The sequence below is a fragment of the Octodon degus genome, unplaced genomic scaffold, assembly GCF_000260255.1.
Source record: "Octodon degus isolate 3935 unplaced genomic scaffold, OctDeg1.0 scaffold00005, whole genome shotgun sequence".
NCBI classification, from domain to species: domain Eukaryota; kingdom Metazoa; phylum Chordata; class Mammalia; order Rodentia; family Octodontidae; genus Octodon; species Octodon degus.
This window is the reverse complement of record NW_004524581.1, coordinates 25,610,599-25,624,657: the sequence shown is the minus strand read 5'-3', so window position 1 is coordinate 25,624,657 and position 14,059 is coordinate 25,610,599. Positions and strand designations below refer to the sequence as shown.

Sequence of the window (14,059 nt, the reverse complement as noted above, 5' to 3'; positions counted from 1 at the left end):
TCTTGCCAAAGTGGCAAAACAGCTCCTCCTTGGACCCTCTGTCCCGGCTGGAAGTGTGAAACTTACAAGGCTCAAGGCGCTGCGATCAGAACTGCACCTAGGGAAAAATCAGAGTATCCCAGCCATAAATATCCCGCTTGGAGACGCCTGACGTCAGAGAGGGGCGGGCCGGTCCAGGAGGGAGCGAGCGAGCGAGCGAGCAGGCTAGGGAGGAGGGAGCTGCCGCGGTGTCCCGAGCAGTGGAGCGCGGAGCCTGCGGAGCCGGGGCGACCGGGCTAGAGAGCCGCGCAGAGCCGAGCCATGGGGGCCGCAGGGTAGGTGTTGCTGCTGCCGCCACTGCGCGCTAGGGGGCTAGGGGGGCTTCCCCCCAGGGTACTGTCCTGGCCTCTACTTTCTTGAGCATGCAGAGTTGGGCTGGGGAGGCTGCATCTCCGAGGAGGGCGGGATGTTTTGTTTCTCTAAAGTGCTAGAAGGAGCCTTGACCCTGTTGTGGGCTCCCAGGGCCTGTGCGGGTGGAAAGCTGTGATCGCGGGTGTTCACATGTCTGTCTGTCCAGCCGGGGACAGCTGAGCACAGGAAACGTCCTTGGAAAACTTTTGAAAAAATTCTTTTTTGGTGTCACAAGTGAGTAAACACAGATAGGGTCCCCACGCTCAACGATTCTGGTAGTGGCTTTTTCCCTGCCCAGCTTGCACCTTCACTGGAGTGGACAGACGTCTTCTCAAGTCCCCTGCTCTCACTTGTAGGCCTGGCCTCTGGCCAGCGGGCTGGGCAGCAGCCGCCATGGGATGGTGATCTGAGGGGAATGGGACCTTAGGCAGAAAACGAACATCTCCTCAAAGGGTCCCATACCCCTGGGACCTCAGCACCTGTGGCCAGAGGCCAGACATCCGCTCTGACCTCCCAGGAGGTGAGATTCTGGCTTAGTGAGGGAAGCGGGGACCTGGACTGGCAGCAGGTAATGGAAATGAGGATGGAGGAAGAGGAGGTCACAGTGGCCAGATGCAGTGGTCCTGGGTCCAGCCTGGCCTCAGGAGAGGGCTGGATGTCTCCGCCACATGTGCCCACGGCAGGGTAGGTGCCGGGTTCCCTGGGAGTGCCTTGTGCAGTGCACCAAACAAGATGCAAACTGCGAACATAAAGAGACGTGTCTGAGCTGTGCGGCGGAGGAAGGGGGGCCGTGGGGGGAGCGGGAGAGATTTTTATCAAAATTGAACACAGATTGCTGAGGTCTGTGCTTGATTTAACTCTTCTCTCTCTGCCGTGGCCACTTCTCCCACAGTTCTGTGGTGGATTCGGAAAGTTTCTGAGTAGCTGGAGAGGAAGAATCACACATTTGTTCAGGGCAGAGTTTTGGTAGACTTTCCTTGGAGCTCACATGGGAAGAAAAGCATCTTCCCATCTCTAAAAGGCTTCAACTTTTGTGTTTCCTAACTTGGGAGTTTACAGTTTCTTGAGTTTTTCTCTAGGACTCAGGGAGCTGGGGCCAGGTGAGGGGTTCTGGAGTGTCTCTAGGGACCAGGACCTGTCAGCCCTGGGTTGCAGGGAGCACAGACCCTGGGTGTTATGTCAGTAGCTGGTTTCACAAACAAGTGACCTGACCATGTGGAGAGCCTGGATTTTCAGCTTTGCTCTTCCAGATCCCTGGTTTTATATTTTGCAGTGTAGCCAACGGACGACGGTTGGGTGGGAGGAAGATTCCTGGGCGCGCTCTCTCTCTCTCTCTCTCTCTCTCTCTCTCTCTCTCTCTTTCTCTCTCTCCCTGGGTCTTAGAAAAATGAGGGAATGAAGGGACGGAGAGGAAATCTGGAAATAAAAACAGACCCACAGGAAGTTGAGATTTGGGAAGGATTTTTAGAAATCATACAAATTGACCCCCGGGGAAGCGCCATAAAAGACTGCAGTGTCAGACATAGACTTGCTTAACTTCAGGGGTGTGTCCCCCCCCTGCAGCATGGTGCAGAAGTCAGTCATCCCACGGGTGGTGTGAGCAAGGGTGTGTGTAAACAGGGCTGGCTGGTTCCCCGTGGGATGCGTGTGCACGCACATTTACGCATTCATGGCTATGGTGGTCAGGGCCTTGGGCGTGGAAGCGTAAAGGGCCCATTCCTTCATCCCCCCCCAACTGCATCCCACCCCATGTCCTCCTTAAAAAACAAAACAAAACACAATTGTGCTATTATTGTCCTGAGCCCTGGTAGTTTCTCATCCTGGCTTCTGCCTCTCAGCTGAGTTTTCAGAACTTTTCCTGCAGATCCCAGGACGCAGAGGGAATACTTGTGCCCCCAACAGGACAAAAGTGGAGAGAAAATTCTCCAGGGCCTCAGGCCTCAGGACTCAGGTGGAGCCAGCAGCAGGACCAACGGGAAGCCCTGGAGCAGTTGGCCAGAGGGAGCATGGGGTGGGGGTGGGGTGGAACTACCGTGGCTTTCTTCCGGGATTGCCTGGGAGCCTACAGAAGCAACAGGTTTCAATGTTCTCCCTCATTCCCATTATTTAAAAATAGAAGACTGGGGGCTGGGGAGATGGCTCAGTAGAATAGGTGCTTCCCTGGCAAGCGCAAGGGTCTGAGTTCAATCCCCAGTTCCTCCAAGAAAGAAAAAGAAAAAAGAAAAAAATAGAAGACTAAATACCCAGGAGCAGAGGGAATCATTTGGAGTGGGATTCCCAGAAACACCCTTGTGCCCACACAAGCTGAGCTGAGAGTGAGAAAGAACCAGATCTCTCCTGAGGGTCAGTGGAATCTCAACCCTTGGGGGTTTGCCCTGGGTGAGCATTCACCCAGTTCAGCCCCCAGGCCCTGGGTGGATTCCCCAGCCCTGCCACTTGGGCTGGCCTTGAGCCCCCTTGAGATGGCCCCTTCCTTCAGCACCAGCTTAGCTGATCCTGACATCTCTGAGATCAGACAGATCCAGGAAGATGCATCCTCAGGCATTTGTGAGCTCCAAAGGGTGAATAACCAGCAGAAGGAACAACTGGAGGGTGGTGGGGGGGGTAGGGTCATTCTCTTTGGTAGCTGGTCACACAGCCAGGATCCCATGTCATTTAGCCCCGGACTTCAGATACAGTCTGGCATGATGGAGAGATCTCAGACTTGGGAGTGGAGCTGCTGGGAGGGCATTAGACCTGCGTGTGAGTTAGTGACTGGGGACACTTTTCCAGCCCTTGTGGGCTTCAGTTTCCTCCTCTGTAAAATGAAGATGGGTGCCAGGTTGTTACAAAAGTGACATTAATGCTGAAGCGCTAAGAACAGAGCTGGGAGTGTCACAGATGGTTAATAAGAGGAATATGTTAGTTCTATTTAAAAATTTTCCCTCATCAGGAGCTAGGGCTATTTGGAAAGGACCCCTTCCCCAAATCCCCCAAATTCTGCTTAGTGTTTTCCGTGATGGGGAGTCAATGGCTAGGGACATGGTCACCCTGCCTTTCTTCCTCTAGAGAGTGTGTCAAAAAAATGTTCCTGAGGTCTAGCCTGGAAACCTCCCCCACTGTCAGGGGAGGGAGGGATAGCAGGGGTGGGTGGGGACAGGCTGCAGTCCGAAGCCTAAGGGCATTGTGGAGGGCTCTCAGGAGACCTCCATGTGATACTTTATCCGGGGGAGGGGCAGTACCAGGGAAAAGGAGAACCCTATGCCTGAGTAGCAGCTGCAGGACCTCTCAGCCCATACCCGAGCTTCTAAGCTATCCTTCAAGTTGACATTTAAGATTCGAAGATTACATTTGTTTTTGTTTTGTGCAAGCTCTCTCTTTAACAGTGACCTGGGATGACTTTTCAGCTTTTAAGAGGCATAGTCAGTGGCCAATTTCTCTCGAGATAGCCCAGATTGGGGGGGGGGGGGTCAGTGAATTCTTCCCTCCTGGCAGCATTTATTTCTCCAACTCTCTCCACACATTTTTTGGTTTGTTTGTTTTTCATTTCATTACGAGGTTCTAAAACTGCACGGTCAAGATGCTGGGGGGAGGAAGTGCCTTTGCTGTGAACTTGGGTATCATTATGCTGGTACTGCCCAAGTACTGGAATAGTCAGGAGCTATGAGGAGGGGGAGGAGAAGAGGGGGAGAGGGGAGGGGTGGGGAAGAGGTGGGGGAGAGATGGGGGAGGGGATGAGAAGGAAATATACCTGTAAAGCTTTGGGAAGTTTTACATTGCATTAAATCTTGGCCTAAGAGGAGCTGAATGATTTATAGGATTCTCCATGGTTGCTGGAAAGAACTTTAGAATCATATGCACCAAGATTTGAGTTCTGGAACATGTGAGTGTGCAATCCTATAGGAAAAGAATCTGAGAGACTGCTGAGCGCTCTGTATCATGTTAATTCCTTCTCTGTGTCAAGGTCTGAGCTCATGAGAGCGCCTGGGTTTGGACCTTTTGTCTGTAAGTTAAAGTAAATAAGCCAATTATTTGAGGCTTAAGGACTATACCCAAAAGGTCAGCTAGCTCAGGCTGGGGATGGAGACCTTTAACACACAGCGGAACACGGATTAGCGCTCCCTGTGCCAAGCCAAAGGCTGCCCCATGTGACCTTTCGGAGTGAGTGAAAGGTCATTGCCCACTCACCCATGAACCTGGGCATTGGGGAGTTCTCCACAGATCTTGTTTGAAAAATCCTGGACACTGTCTTGGTTCAAAGAATCAAAGTCAAAACTTGGCTGAAAGAACTCAGTAAGGTAGCACCTAAAATCACCCAGTAGCAATGGCACTACCTGAGGGCCGTGGTCCCCTCCACTGGGCCTAACATTCTATAGTTTGAAAGCCACATGGTTGAATTCAAACATCATAACTCTACCGCGCTGCTGGAGTTAGCCACGTTTTGGGGCCCCACCTCCGAGGGCTCCGGAGAGCTACCCAGTTTCACATAGCAAGTAAATAGCTGTCCACCTGTGGGTCAGCTGACTGACTGCACCTAAGAACCACTTAGAGGACTTGTAAGAGTGCCACTCTCTGGGGCCCCTTAGGTCAAATAAATTAGAATCTCAGGGAGCATGGGTTCCTGGCACCTATGCTTCTGTGTGTTCCCCGGATGATCTAAGTCTAAGTGAAAACCACTGATCTAAGGGAAGAATGAAAATTCAATACGGAGGATGTCAGGCAGGGGTACAATGAACAACAGGTCAGGTTTTGCTAGGATTTATGGTTGGTGGGGTCTCGGTACCCCCAGCACCTGGATTGGTGCCAGGTTCAAGGAAGACACTCATCTGCTGAATGAATGAACAAAGTACTGTGGCTATGGATCTTGCAATTTCAACAGCCAGCTCCAGCTTGTTGTTGTGTTTTAAAAATAAAGTTTTCTAGGAACACAGTTCTGCCCATTTGTTTACGTATTGCCTCTGGCTGATTTCATGCAACAATGGCAGAGTAGGGGAGTAGGGCCATTGAGACAGAGACTGTGCGGCCTAGGCAGATAATAAATATTTATTGTCTGGCTCCTGCCGTAAAAGGTTTCTTGGTCTTTTTCTGGATCTCAGACATAACAGTGCAAACATAGTATCTTAAGGATGATTGTGACAACATGGTCATTACGACATATGTTCTAGAATCAGAAATATCTGTAGGATTCCTGGCTCTGCCACTTACCTACTGTAAGATTTTGTACATTATCCTGCTCGAGTCTCAGTGTTCTCAACTGGAAAATGGGGATAACAATAAAGTAATGCCTCCCTCACAGAATGGGTAAGGAGAAGGTTGTTAGCTCTTAGCTGAGCACGATGCTGCTCTAATGGTTGTAGTACTGTGTGGAAACTAGGCCAATGGAGACACAGCTGAGTAGGCTAAAGTTAAAATTGAAATCTAGTAACGTAAGGTTCTGGAGTAGGGAGAAAGTTAGCACAGGTAAGCTGGTGTGGGGAAGACAGATGTGTGGTTTGGACATGTGGCCTGACCCTGCAAGACAGCATAGGTCATGCCCTGGGTGTGCAGGTGGGGTGCTCCTGTCAGCCCAACTGTGGTTGCTGGCAGTTTCCACCAGTCCCTAAGGGGTAGCTTAGGATGTGTCTCAGTTACTGTTCTCTGATTGCTGGGACAGATGCCAAACACCCAAAATGAAGGAGGGAAAAATTTACTTAGCTCACAGTTAGTGGAGGTTTCAGTCCATACTTGGCTGGCTCCAGGGCAGAGAGGCCCATGGCGCACAGAGCAGCCATCTTTGGTGGTGGCAGAGAGCAAAGAGAGCAAAGGGAGTGGCAGCAGCTCAGGTGGCTAGCTAGCCTCACTCCCCTCCTTACATTGTAATGGAGAGTATCTGCCCCAGGGCACTCACACCCAGAATCCCCCGCACTGGATCAAGAATCAATTGCAATCTCCAGAAGCCGCCCTATGACTGCCTGTGGCTTTGGAGGACACCTAGGCACAAGCCATAACAGGATGTGTGGCGTCAAATTTAGCTTGACAGCGTCCTAGCTCTCCACCCTCCTCATGGCTCCTTCTACCTGGAAGACTCTTCCCTAGCCTGGTCTTTTTTTTTTCTTTTTTGGTACTAGGGATTGCACTGAGGGCCTTGTGCTTGCCAGAAGGGGTCAGTCCTGCCTTCCTGGCATCCTCCTTTTGGATGTGCTCAGATCGCCTCTGCAGGGCTCCTCACAGCTGTACTGTCCCCACCACCCCGGTCCTGAGAACTTGGCACACGGCTCTGTTGTGACACTTAACACATTGCATTACAGTCATGGAAGGACCACGGTCCTTTGTACCATCTGTGTGCTGGGAGCTTACGAACGTTAGGTTGCATCACGGAGTCCATCCCTACTAATGTAAGAGCCTGGTTGGCCTTCGATGCAACAACTTGGGAGTGCGCTTACCCTTTAAGAATAAAATTTGCCCAGGAGCTGATGGAATTGCAGGAGCTGGCCCCACCACCAGCTGGGTGTACAAGAGCTCCCTAGTTTATAGACTATCGAGATACTTTCTGTCCCCGTCTTGCCACTATTTGGTGGCTTCTGCCATCTGGAATGTTTCTCATAGGGAGTAGCCAGGGACACACAAAGAAGGAAGAAACTTAATCCCAACTCCTTGACTTCTTGTCAGCAGATGTGGTGAAAAGTTGCATTTTGGCTTCCCTGGGCTTTTCATGTATATGCGCCAAGATAATTGGGAGTTGGCTGGGTATGGTCCATTTTTATTAGCACAGGAGGAGCCAGAAGCCTGGTCGTAGATAATAGCAAACAGCCCATAATCCCTGACTTTGCTGTCTGGCTGCAAAATGGGTTGTGAGTTTTTATAGATTTTGGTGTCAGATTTGCTTTGGTGGCAAAGCATATCTATGTGTACATCCATGTCTACGCTGTACCAGTCTCTACCTATAGCATACTGTGAAGTGCTGGGAATAATGTTCCAGTGAAGTTCTTTTTTGATGGCTGTGGGAGAGCACATCACACTCCATAAATATTTCTTTGGATCACTCCTGAATGGACAATTAGGAGCTGCCTCCTTACAGGGAAGGAGGAGAGAGAACGAAATAGTATTTTCATATGGGCCCCCACCACGCACTCCGTGCTATGTGGATAATTGGGCAAAGCTCTTGCTGGTTGATGGCTCTGTCTTATGGAAGCATTTCGTTTCCGCTTACACAAGTGAATTGGCGGCTCGCAAAGATAAGTAGAAAGCTCTTCACACATCCCTTTCCACCCTGGAGATTGATGTTAGTAGCCAGGTAGTGTGACCTGAGTTAGTTTTTCCCGCTTATGCAAATGCCCACAGGTGTGTACACAGGGGTGGAAGGGGTGTGCTTGGATGTATGGCTCACACTGATATCAAAGTCTTATCACATGTTTCTCTCCAACATGACTGTGTATCAGAGTTATCCTTATAATGGATTGGACTTTAAAAAAAAAAATTTCCTGATTTCTTTATGCCTAGATATACATGGCTTTATGTATTTGTGGTCATGTTCTGCTGACTAGGGTGTTTCTTCCCTCATCTGTCTGTCATTAAATGAGGTTATATCCTAGATGATCACAATGAGTCCTATGATCAAGCACCTCACGTCAAGAAAGCTCTGCTTTGGTACGTAGGCTGAGTGATGAGCGCCCATGGCTTGGTGAACACTGTGGGCTCTGTGGCCACACCACACGTGGCCCCAAGGTTTAGAGAAGCTATGGAATATCAGGCCTGGTGGCTGCCTGTGTTGGTCAGCTTTCTGCTACTATAACAAATACTGGAGTAATCAACTTACAAAGAAGAAAGGTTTATTTTGGCTCACAGTTTTGGAAATTTCAATCCAGGGTGGATTGTTTCTGTGGCTTTTGGCCCTGAGGCAAAGCCACAGAACTTGGCAGGGAACAGGTAGTGGTTGCAGAAAATAGAAAGGAGCTGGGGCTTCACTTTTCCTTTCAAGGACACAGCCCTGGGGACCTGAGACCTCCCACTAGACTTCCTCTTAAAGGATCCATCATGTCCTGACAGTGCCATGCTAGGGACCCCGTGGGATGCTGGGGGACATTCAAGGTCCAAACAGCATCATAGCCCTCCCTTTTCACTTCCTCTGCCTCACCTCCCTGGGTCTGCACAACTACCAAATATGCAGGTGGTCCAAGAGGCAGCGCCAAAGACTGACATGATCACGTCAAAACAGTCCTGGTGGAGCAACTCTGACAGTGCATATAATATTCTATCCAGATTGGCTAGGTCCCAATCCCTGTGTCATGGACACTGGGCTGTGTCACCAAGACCCTCTTTAGGGTTGAGCCAGCCCCCGGCTTCAGGGAGCACTGGCCATGGTCAGCCTTCTTGGAATGCAGACACTTGCCTGCCACGGTCACCTCTGACCATGTGACCCTCCCATTTACCCTGCCTTCAGTGGCTGGGGGAGTTCTGCAGGCCTGGCCCCTCTGCCTAACATGGGGACCCTGCTTCTGGCTCACTACGGAGTCAGTGGAGGTCTTTTTCTAAGCAGCATGGAAGGCTGTGCCCAGTGCAGCCTCCTGCCTGTCCCTCCCTCCCTCCTCCAAGCCATGAACCCTAGAGCCCTTCCTGCTAAACTTCCTGTCCCCGGGCTCTGTTTCATAGCCTCCCTCCCAAAGGCCTTGCTTTGCCACTGAATCACTTGCCCCCAAACTCCCAACCTTGTGTGTGCTCCTGCATTCTCCCAACACAGTGCCCTCCCTTGCTGGTCCTGAGACAGTGCCATGGGCAGTACCTGCTCAGGCCTTGGCACTGATCCTGGTGCGGTTTCGTAAGGTGTCTCTCCTTTGTGTGAATTTGTTTTGGAGGAGTCCTGATTTTCTAGATCACTCCTGGTCAGACTAGGAAAAGTGCCTTTCCCCTGTGCTTTCTTTGGTGTCTTTCTAGGTGACACCCAGCTGGTTCTTCTGCAAGTAGACGTCTGTCCTAACCAGGCCGAGTGAGCTCCTGGCTTGACTTTTGTGGCCACCTTGGCTTGTCTCCTACCCTGTGCTAACCTGAGAGGTGTGGGTGTCTCTAGGTGGAAGCACGACGGAGTTTTGTCGAAGGCCAACCTGGCGCAGGACACTGGGCACACTGACCCTTGGGAATTCCTTTCCATCCTACTCAGCCTTCTTGGAGATGAAGGTGGTGGTCTCAAGGGACCATGTTGGCCCTTGGGAGCCTCCTCTCTGCCCGGCTAAGCATTCACATCATGCCTGTGTGGCATGACCAATTCCTCTGTGGGGTGTTTGTTTCTTACTCCTTTGTCCCGAACACAAGTGGTCTTTGGCGCTGCGCTCCAAACATTCCGCTTCTCAGGTTATGTACACTGATCGCCCAGCCTGTGTGCCAAAGCAAAGCTCGCGGGTGTGATGGATGCATGATGGGCAGGCGCGGGACCCAGGCTCCCAGCTCGGCGTCTGCCCACTTCCCGGGGAGCCGTGTCAACACTCACTTCCGTTTTCTCCCCAGACACCATGACCCCCGGCCTCAACTACCCTGACCAGGGCAAGGATGAGAAAGTGCAATTCCAGGTCAGTGGGGAGATCTGTCAATATTTCCACAGGGCCAGAGGCAGCGTTGAAGTTAGTCTGAAACAAATTCAGAGTTTCTGTGGACTTTGGGCGATAGAAGGACCAGGCATGTCTTTTTCTTTTTTCTCTTTCAGTCTCCATCAATATATTCATCAGCTTTCTCCCACTGGGAGACATTACTTTGGCCACTGCCCAGAGATCGCGCCGGGAACTGCTCTGGTTGTTCAGAGACACACAGTCGATGCCTGCCCAACCCCGCTCCCTGCCCAGGCAGTGCTGTTGGCGCCCGTGGCTGCCTGAAGAGCCGCTGAGTTGCTAGAGCTGGAGAGCCAGCAGGCGCGAGGCTCACCCAGCTTTGGATGTCACCTGTGTCTTGCTGGCTCTGAGACCCTGCGCCTGTTGCTTCATCTCTTTGGGCTTTTATTCCCTCATCTATACAAACAGTTCTTATGAAGGTAAAGTTAATGCATTGTGTGATTTTAAAAAAGAGAGAGAGAGAAAGGAAGAGAATACTGGAACCCATGACTTGTGTGTGGTGATATTGGTGGTGGGGTGGGGGAAGGAGGGGGAGGGAGGCCAGGCAGGATGCTCTGTCACCTAGAATCCTGCATCCAGAGTCTGGCACAGAGTGGCGGCCCTGCAGACTCTTGTTAAGTAAGGCATCCCTCTGCCTTCTGTGGACTATCTCCTGCCTATGTGTAGCAGGTGCAGCTCTCTACCAAAGAACTATGTTTTCCCTCTTAAAATTTGGTATTTATATTACCTTTTTATTTATTTTTTAAATCATTTATATGGTACAGGGTCTTACTACACAGCTCAGACTCCTAGTGGTCCTCCTCTCTCAGCCTCCCCACTGATGAGATTCCAGACATGCACCACCACACCCAGTTTCGGGGCCCGCATGGTGCACCCAGGGTTCCAGGGCTGTCATGGCATGTGGTACAGGGGATCAGAACCCAGGTCCCTGTGCTTGCCAGGCAGGTGCTTAGACCTCCAAGCTATCTCCCCACTTCTATATTACCTTTTTATTGACATCCAATATGCAAGTATATAACTCAGCAGTTGTGCCTGTGATGGACACACCAGTGTAACCAGAACCGAGCTCAAGAAACACAACGCCCCAAGTGCTTTCTGTCCCCTCCCACTCCCCAGGCAGCCCCTGTGCACTGTCATCTGGTTACGGCCTTCTGTAGCCTGAACTTGTAGCACCAAGGATTAGCGCCACCCGTTCTTTTTTTAATTTATTATTTTTTTCCATGTATTTGGTTGTTACAGGGTCACACTACATAGCTTGGACTCATAGTGATCCTTCTGTTTTTCAGCCTCCCCAGCTCTGGGATTACAGGTGTGCGCCACTACACCTGGACTCTGTCTGGCTCAGTGCACCCTGAGGGCAGAGCTGGTGTGGTATGTGGTGCTGGGGATCAAACCACAGTTCCCGTGCTTGCCTAAGCAGGGGTTTTAGTCCACTGAGGTATCGTGCTGGCCCCACACTGCCTGTTCTTCAGCTTCATAGAAGTGGGATCACCCCGGGGGCACTCAGGCCTCCAGCTTCTCTTGCTGACCATGATAGTGTCTGTGGATGACGTATGCTCACCCTGGTATAATATTCCATTACATGGCTCCATCACCCTTTATTTGTTCTTCTGTTGCTCTGCATTTGGGTGCTTTCCAAGTTTGGGGCTGTTGTGAATGGTCTTGCTGTGATCATGTGCACCCGTTGTGTGAACACATGGACACCTCTGTGCTGGTTTGTTCCTGGGAGTGGACGTGCTCGGCCACTTGGAGTGCATGTTCAGCTTTTGCAGCTACTGCTGAACAGTTGGATGAAAGGGTTGTTATCAGTGGCGTTTCTCATTGTCTTCAAGGATGAAGAAACAGGTACCTCTTGGCAGTGCAAGGGCCACAAGCTGGAGAAATACTGGGGTTCCTGAGATGCTCCCAGCCTCTGTGTCCTTTCTGTCTGAGAGCGCACATGTTCCAGAAACCTGTGGCAGAGGCCCCCTGGTGCACCCGTCTCTTGGCGCTGAGCTTTCACTTCATCCAAGCCACTCACTCCTCAATAGCAAATGCACCAGAGGACAGGTATTTTCAATCTCTGTCACAGATGAGAAGCCTGAGAATGGGGTTGAGCAAACCTAGTAACTTTCCAAAGTTCATATGGGAAGATGCCATCAGAATCAGGATATGAAATAGGGGTACCTGGATCCAAAAGTCATGAATGTGGGGACCCTGGTGACTTGTTTTGGTTTCTGGGCTCGAGTGCAGAAGAAGACACATGCAGACTTCAGGGATGGCCCTTGAGACTGGTGCAGCATATGGGGTGCAGGTGAGGGAGAGGACAAAATCTGCCAAAAGGAGCAGAAAGAAGACAACTCAGTGACCTTGGGGAGCCAACTTGCATGCCCGCTGGGGCTGTTAGAGAAAGTCGCAGGTTTCCTGGAAGGCAAGGGCAACCCTATAATTTACTGTCTAAACTGGGACTCCTCAAGCACGAAGGGGGTGCTCATCAAAAGAGACCGTCCCAGGTAAATGGGGATGCATTCTTGGCCCCTGGAAGTCCGAGTGGGCACTGCTGTCCATGTCATTATGACTGCACACATTATTTTTAATGCCTTTGAAATATAGCAGTTTGCCCTGTTAAGATTCTGTTATGGTTTATATCCCTTACAAAACCTCATGCACTTATAGGTGGGGCTTAGGAGGTAGGATTATAGGTGTGTGATACTGGACCAGGCCACGAACCAGTTAACATCATTCTGGGTGTGGATAATGGATTCCCTGAAGATGGGCATGGGCAGCATCAGCCAATAGGCTTGTGGCCTGGATGGAATAAAAAGGGGAAGAAGCAGGAAGTTGCATCGCTGCCTGCCTACCCTGCCATGGACTGTTTTTCTTGCCATCTGACTGTGGACTGAAAGCTCTGCAAACTGGGAGCTAAAGTAAACCTTTCCCTGCTAACTGAAGGGGATGAGATACTCCGTCCAGGCAATGAGAATGTCACTGAGACAGAGGCACTTCCTGCCTCTTCTGTACGGAAGCAGGGTTTGTATGCCTTCTATCTTTCTTGCCCCATACCACTCCCTGCTCAAGTGGGGGCCCTGACAAGGTGTGCTTCCTATGCCAGTTTCACTCACTCTGGAGATTCACCTTCCAATGAAGCTCCTAGAGGGCTAGGTTGGTGGTTTGGCCGTGTGGCATCAACAGCACTCAGCTTGGGGATGGGCACTGCCAGTTCTCCTGGAATACATGCTGGCTGTATGCCCCATCTGTCTATGCATCCACTTCTTCTCTCACACAGCCACTTATGTGCACAGAACAGGTGCTGAGCTTAGATTCTGCTTTTTCTGAGCCAGTCACTAGACCACTGGTCCAGAAGGAGAACTCTGTTTTGTGTGTCTGTGTGTTTGTGGTGTGCATGCGCAGAAAGGACAGAATACAAAGGATCAGCTTTAGTAGTAGAGGGAGATATTGCATCACAGCATTTGGCATCAGGATCTAGATTAGAGTCCCTGCTTTCCTTCCTCTGATCAGCTGACCCACCTTGATAAGTGCCTGAGCATTTCTAAGCCTCAGCCTCAGCCCTGTGTACATGGAAGAGAGAGTAATCTCTGGGATACAGGAAAGAGGGGCATCTGAGTGACAGAAGGCACAGGGAAGTGCTTGGACACTGTGTAATTCTTGGTCAATAGTGGTTGTGGTCATCCAACAAGCATTTGAAGAGGATGTAGAGCACTGGGTGCTGAACCAGGTCCTGGGAGTGAGTCCAGGCGCAGATGTTACTCTGCCTCCTGGACTCTCGTTCTGCTAAAGGGAGGTGACAGTGGCTATGTGGCAAGCCCGTAGGAGTGGAACTTTTATTAATAAATAAGGAGGAAATCAGCAAATTCTTCAAGGCCCTAGGGATCTGATGTGGGTGTCCAAGATAAGGATGGAAAGGGTAATTAATTTCTTATTAAGTCCAGAGCTGCATTCCACTCGAGCAACAGCAGGAAGCTCTGGAGGACTCCAGTGTGTCCAGCAGCAGCAGCAGCTTCAGGGTATCATCCTGGCTTCCAGTGTAGTTTTTGGGGTGCAGACTACTGGAATGCAAATTCTAATTTCATGCCCTAACAGGAGAGTATACTTGGAAGCTAAGCCTCCGTTTCCCC

At 50.8% G+C, this 14,059-nt stretch overlaps 1 protein-coding gene across 1 annotated transcript in view; it reads left to right on the top strand.

The window, feature by feature from the left end:
- Positions 1 to 204: 204 nt before the first annotated feature.
- The window catches only part of Daam2 (dishevelled associated activator of morphogenesis 2), a 107,853-nt gene continuing 93,998 nt past the window's right edge, over positions 205 to 14,059 (top strand). The window contains exon 1 of the mRNA XM_004624168.2: positions 205 to 314. The gene's annotated coding sequence lies outside the window, so the exon portion shown is untranslated. The remainder of the gene's footprint in view (positions 315 to 14,059) is intronic.